This window comes from Anneissia japonica, unplaced genomic scaffold (assembly GCF_011630105.1).
Source record: "Anneissia japonica isolate Jap-2015-1 unplaced genomic scaffold, ASM1163010v1 scaffold718_len1063573_cov188, whole genome shotgun sequence".
NCBI classification, from domain to species: domain Eukaryota; kingdom Metazoa; phylum Echinodermata; class Crinoidea; order Comatulida; family Comatulidae; genus Anneissia; species Anneissia japonica.
Genome location: NW_022727435.1, coordinates 98,735 through 106,076, shown reverse-complemented (window position 1 = coordinate 106,076; position 7,342 = coordinate 98,735). Strand labels below are relative to the sequence as shown.

The 7,342-nt window shown below is 42.8% G+C and overlaps 1 protein-coding gene across 2 annotated transcripts in view; it reads right to left on the bottom strand.

The window, feature by feature from the left end:
- Window positions 1–6,844, bottom strand: part of LOC117113728 (TWiK family of potassium channels protein 7-like) — a 37,973-nt gene extending 31,129 nt beyond the window's left edge. For both annotated transcript variants that reach the window (XM_033257167.1, XM_033257166.1), the window contains exon 1: window positions 6,568–6,844. The gene's annotated coding sequence lies outside the window, so the exon portion shown is untranslated. The remainder of the gene's footprint in view (window positions 1–6,567) is intronic.
- Between the last annotated feature and the right edge of the window lie 498 nt (window positions 6,845–7,342).

The following is a 7,342-nucleotide window of genomic DNA, read 5'->3' as shown; positions in this document are numbered from 1 at the left end:
TCCTCCTAGGCTATTTTTGGCGTGTCGCATGTCCTCGATCCCAGAGAAATGAAAAATGTCGAGCGCCCAAACTTTTGTGATGACGTCGTGCCAAAGTAAATAAACTACGGAGCACGCGATTGGTCAAATAGCCTAGGCAACAAACATCTCATTAATATTAATTTTGAAGTCTTGCTGGTTACGTCATTCAGCTGGCTGCAGCTTTGTTTTGATTTCTACGATCGGACTACGAACGATAGCGACAAATAAACAGTATCAAAAATGCTCCTATTTTGTAATAAATTGCACTATTTTGGAAACGGGGGATCGTTTTCTGGTTAAGGGGGTTCGCTGGCAAAAGGGGGGTTCGCTGAAAAAGGGGGTTCGCCCGAACCCCTAAACCCCCCCCCCCCCTGGCTACGGGCCTGAACTCGATAAAGAAGAGACATTTATGTAAGAAGTTACCACAAGCTTGTTTTTATCTTTGTTTTAGTTGCGGTCGACTGCAGCAAAATACAGTACGTTCAGCGAACAAGATTGCGCATGCACTAGTAATGCCTTCAGACACTCTAATGAATAATTCATGAATTTTTGCTCAACTTACCTACGATAAAAAGAATTTGCCAATTGGCGGGCAGGCAGAGGTTTTTGGGGCGCGACCTGTTTACAACTAGACTGCCAACCAGCAACTGGCATTACCCAACTAAGAATGTGTGCTTATCAAACATATCAGACCTAAAGAAATGCACCTTAAAACAATATAAAAAAGTAGCATCAATTTTATTGGTAATAATTAAATTTGCTGAGCAGTACAGCAAAACAACAGGTACTGTACGTATCATGTTAAATAATGTGTTGAATTTGCGTAGGCTAGGCCTAGTCAAAAGAATGCAGGGCTTTGATAAATTAATTAAATAGCTAGGCCCTGACTACCACAATCTTGTTCGAAATGAGTCCAATACAAGTTTTACAAACTGAACTGGACGAAAAAACCGAACATTGGATCCGGTCCGGAGAAGTGTCTGTATTGTGAGAGTAGACTGCAACTTACGACATACGATCGTGTGAACCATCATTCCACAGCGCGTCCGAGATGTTAGTTTTGACATGGCTAAATTGTTGCCGTACAACAAGGATTGAATTTCGTATTTTTCAACGGCTGCGTATTTTTTACACGTGCGTTACTAAATTTAAAATGATTCAAAGGTAAAATTAATCTGTTTATGAAAAGCGTGACGTAGGATATGATGTAAATCACACTAGTGCTAGGTTTAGCTAGCACTAGTGTGAGCTTTCTTTGTTTTTTGTAGGTAACTTTCATCAGCAGTGTAAGGATGCTTTGATCTTTAGTTTATTCATAGCTATTTTACCTACTAGGGGTAATGTTTTGATTGGTCAAACACCTTTGGTAATTGTGCATATAAGCTTGCAAATATGGATAATTTTATTCCTGATGATAACATATTTAATGTCGAAATATTGAATCCCGGCACGATGGCGTGCATTTCGATACTTGGAGTATGTATTATACTATCTTATCTGAGATTAATCAGTGGACATTTCGATGTTCAACAACATTTCAGTTAAATTTGACAAAGAGTTCAAATACTTATTTATACTGGAACTCGTCAAAAGCACACCTACGCCGACATCACCAACGTGAGCGCTGCACTGAATAGTATTACAATTCACTAGTATGCCTGATGTGGACGCCCATTAGGGCTGTGCCTACCAAACTCCTGGTCTCGGAGAGGCCGTTGTAGCAGCTCTTATCACAGCCCACTGCAACATACACACTGGGCTCACAAATAGTGCCACTATACTGCCAAGGTTAAGAAGATAAAAAGGTCTTGTATATCCTCAGCCGGGACTAGTGAAGAATGGTCTTACTTCCAATCCCGTTGGGCCGAGTATGTGGAAGCCACCAAAATCACAGGCCGGGACAGGTTATCCAACTATTAGAATGCTGTGATGACACTCGCCCCCATCAAGAAGTTAGCTGTCAGGGAAGAAAACATAATGTCGCCAGGGTTGCGTTACACAATATGCGACAGGACAGAGATAAAAACCGTACGATCTTTCGGTTCCAGTCGTCGGGGTCAAGCCGGCGTCTGCAAGTTTATTATTAAGTGTCCAGGCTGCATGGCAGACGTGAATTATACGGAATCAATCTTACGTGACGTGCTCACTCACGGCATCGATGACCACGATATCCAACTCGATCTGCTTGGAGACAAGAACCGGGACTTGACACTGGAGGAGGTATTCCAATTCATTGAAAGAGAACAACAAGTGAATAAATCAGATGCATGCCCATACTGCGACTAAAAAGGACACGGACAAATTCATCTACTCGAATCAGAAAAACGGCATATCCATTACAGCCACATTTGTGTCCATTTGAGTCCGTCTGCCGAAGCAAGAACAAACCGATTAAGGCCCCTAGAAAATCCACCTCCGAACACGAAGGAGTAGTATTTGACGCTCTCTGCGCTGTCACGACGCGGCAAAGCCAAGGAAAACTGATCGCTCACGACCACCATCTATACAACCACCTTTCCAAAACGTGGATTAAACGGCCCTCAAAGCCGCAAATATTCATACGTCTGACTGTCATAGTACAGGAAAAGCTGTTCCTTAGCAGGGAAGCTTGTATAGCTCTTGGACTGATCACACCAACATTCCCAACAGTTGGCGAGACACACCACCTGCACGAAATGGCAGCTGACACCGTCGGTGACGGCCCGGAACCGACCTAAGTCAGATGAGGTAGACAGGACATGACTTGACCAATACATGCGGCTGCCCAAAAAGCCAGCTGCCACCCAAACCACCAACCACTCTACCCCCAGCAACAAACAAGACCGTGCCCGTTCACAGCAGTTCCTAATTAATATAATAATGTTATATTTATATAGTGCTTAATGCCAACAAGGCCTCTAAGCGCTTCACATTACTACCCTCGGTCATTGGATTAGACGCCCATGGAACCTACCAGGTACCCATTTATACTCCTGGGTGGAGAGAAGCAATGTAGATAAAGTGCCTTGCCCAAGGACACAAGCGAACTGCACAGCGAGGGAATTGAAACCCCGACCCTAAGGTTGGGAACCCAAACCGTTCCCACTGCTAATTGACTACTACAAGTCTAGTACGTTCAACACATGTGAACACCAACCCCTGCCAATGAATGAGGAACCTGCAATGAAACTTATGGTTGACGTCCCTATCCACTGGCAATATCAGGTGAAAGCAGGTCTTGACCAAGATGTAAGATTGGGTGTCATCGAACCAGTCCCGATTAGCAAACCGGTAAAATCGTGCCACCGAATGGTAGTATGCACTAAGAAAAACGGCAAGCCACGCAGAACAGTTGACTTCCAGCCCTGAATGCACACGGTTAGCGTGTGCATTTAGTGGCTGAATACACACACACGGGAAGCGTGTGTATTCAGCCACTGAATGCACACGTTAACCGTGAAACCCACCACACACGGTCGCCGTTTCATCAAGCCCGGGCTGTTCCGTACGACAAGAAGAAAACTGTATTCGATGCATGGAACGGCTACCACAGTGTAGCTCTTCGTGAGACCGACCGTCATCTAACGACCTTCATCACACCACAGGGCAGATACCGGTACCGCACAGCCCCACAAGGTTACATCGCTTTTGGCAACGGTTATTCAAGGCTTTATGATGAAATTGTCTCTGACATTCCCAATAAAACAAAATGTATCGATTACACATTGCTATGGTTATACACAATAAGGCAAAGTTTTATCAGGCTGTCAATTGGTTAGACATTATGTGGATGAAATGGCATCACTCTGAACCCAGGAAAGTTTGTATTTGACCAGGACACTGTAGAGTTTGCCGGCTTTGAAATTACCACTGGCGATCACCATCCCCTTCAGATGATCCTCCAAGACGACGTACCGTACTCACCATCACTAACGATGGAACCCACCATTGCTGACAATGGCACCTAACATAATTCCTCGTCACACTTCGATATCGGCCACTCACTCTTAGCCGGCACTCGTGCCGAGGACTACAGGAAATAATGACAGGGACCTCGACGACATGATACGAATCGATGCCACCACTACTCTAAGCGCACTAGGCCTACAGTGTGTGTCTAGGAACCGAGTGAAAGTCGCAACTTCCTTCCGACAGGACATACTGAATGCACTCCATGCAGCTCACCAAGATGTATCGTCAACGGTAGCAAGACCAGAGACATCCGTCTTCTGGCCTGGCATCACCCCCGCCAGCACTGCCCTTCGAACCAGATGCAATCATTGTAATCGTATGGCGCCATCCAGTGCAACCATATCCACGTTGTCTTCTGCCAACTCATTTCAATACATATGTGCAGACTACTTCCACTATAAAGGCGTCACTACCTAGTTGTTGTCGATCGATATTCTAACTGGCTAATTTTAGAGAAAACATCAAAGGACTCCAAGGGTCTCATCATCAGCCTACGCCGTATTTTTTGTAACATATGGCATATGTGACGAGCTTTCATCCGATGGCGGTCAATAATTCACATCTACTGCCACTTGACTGGGCGTACACCACCCCTTCTCTTCAGTAGCGTTCCCACATTCCAATTGCCTGGAAGAGATTGGTGTGAAGTCTGCCGAAAGACTCATCCCATGCCCTCTGCGTTTTTGGACGGCCGATTAGAGATTGCATCCCAATCTTGCCTGGTAAATACAAGCCTCATGCTACATGGAGCGAAATGCATGGGAAAAAAAGAGAGAAAGCCCTCTGCAACCGACATATGCGAGCCACAGAACACTGGTCAGAACACACTAATCTGGTCTACCACTAATCATGATCGGTCGTATCCAAAACCAGATTGTTATCAACCCTAGAAAATGGAATAAGACCGGATCCATAATTGAGGTACGTCCGTTTGACCAATACGCTGTGAAGGTCGATGGTTCTAGTAGGGTTGCATTGCAACGTTCGGCCCAACCACCAACACCGACTAAGCAGTCCACTACACAAAAGCAACCTACCATCGGCGTACACCAACAGCACGACCCACCTAACAACGAAGACATGAGTCCCGACGCTCAACCGGAGCCAGCACTTACTGAGGTAGGCCCGTCCTCCAGTGATCCCGACACTACCAGCGACCATACCACCAGTGTCACCGCAATCGCCACCGCCTCGAACCATCCCAATTGCTCCACCTACTACTTAAAGTTCAAATACTTTTTAGTCAGGTATCCAGAAGCATGTTTCAAAACCGCACAGTCATTCGGATGAGACATTTAAGCTGCTGGTCCCGTGTGCAAAATGGCCCATGTGCACTTTAAAAAACGCAGTACACAAAGAGTAGGGGATTGTCTTCCGGTTTACTTCTCAATTCACCTCCAGAAGTACCGTACGTCTTAGGACTGTGTGTGTTGTCCTTTGTGTGTATCACAACGAAAAATTTCAAACAAATCCAACACTTCATCAAATATATATATATTATGCCAGTAGACCAGGCTCTCCCATTCAGTTGTCTCAGGGGTGGATCTAGTAGGGGGGACACGGGGACACGTGCCCTCCCCGTTTTGCCATTAAATTTTAAAATGTTCAATGCAAATCAAAGTTATGTACTACTCACTTACCTATTCTGAGATTGTTGTGACACCCACCTCCCCCCACCCCATTTGACAAATTCTGGATCCGGCCCTGTGTCTTGATTGCCAATAAAGAATAAGAATAATAATAAGGATAATCCAACAGTTCACAGCAACATCAGTTTGCGTTTATCCGGCTGCCACCGACAATCTGCTTGTTGCCATAATTCACTCTAACTTGGACTCCACTCATCATTGCCGCATTTTAGAATTATCCTGAATGTCAAGCTCAAAACACCCATAGCCTTTTGTAACCTATAAACTTGTTTATTCATGTTCATTTTCAAGCTTGGGTGGCAAAAGCGCCATGAGCACTGAATTGTGAACACCGGCGCTATTAGTCTCCAGAATTATTATGAATACTTTCCTACATTGATTACCCACCACAGTCATATCTCTATAATTACTTAATTACTTGTACAGGTTTATGCTGATAAATTATATGCAATATAATACATATCTACGCTGTTATAATATACACATTAAGTTGTGCCATTGATTCCGTTCCAATTGCAACCCTGAACAGGGAAGGTGCTCTTTTACAGTGCATCATTGAATCATACGTGGAAAGCATATAATTATTTTTGACATACTATTTTAATGCTGAAAAATAACTAACATATATATATTGTTTGTTATCGATGTTGGTACCAGGCAACAGTTAAATTACTGTTCCCTAGTTGGTATATATTTATCTGGTTCCTGAACAAAATGGTAGGTCTATGCTAGTATGTGTCATTGTTCAGTGGATTCACATATTGGCCTATTGTAGGCCTAATAATAATAATCAGCAACCTAATAAAATATGAATACTATTGTGTATGATTATAAGTATTTGGAATTTGTGTACGAAACCTACGGTAGCGTTGGACGAAAAAATTAATGTTCTGTAAGACAGGCTGAACGAAATAACCTTGTAAGCGTGTTGATTGGAAAATCCTACCTTGTCGTCTCTTCCGTTGTCAAAGTGCAGCTTAGCTAGGTGGAAGATGCACGCTAATGAACACATGACTTCCGAGGATTACATGCAGACTTAAATCTGCCTAGAGGCATCGACGACTGTTGTTCTCCAAGCTTGTAGGTCTACGAACATGATCAACAGTTAATTAGATAATGAACTTGTCAATTCTGCAGTATTTTTTCCGTTTCAATATAATAGCAGACATCTATAGGCCTACAGTACGACCATATCAAAATGCGCCCAAACGAGAATTAACATGTCATTTTATATGCATAGGGAGAAATTATGTAATGAGAAATTTTAGCCAATACGAGATTAGGATTCAACAAGTGCCTTTGTATAGGATCTAATTGAAGGTCTAGCTGCGATTCAGTTATTGATTATAAGAAAATCCATTGGGCTTGCAGATTAGTGGCTGAATTTATGAAGTGATCATTTAAAAACGATGCACAAACAAATATTATAATCATAATAAAAATGACAGACATAGCAATATGACAAAGTATATGAACGTTTCTTTGTAGAATTATAATTATATAACTTTTATTTCGCAAATGAGATGAATAAAATTAGCCTTATATTATTGAATGATAACATTATTAGGAAAGCTAAATCTCGAGAACAGGAATAGAAGATAGCCAACCTTAACTTTGATGCCAGCCTACTCATTGTGATGGAGATTAGAATCAAGCAACATTATGAAAGATTACCGTACCCGTAGACCAGATTTATATATATATATATATATATATATATA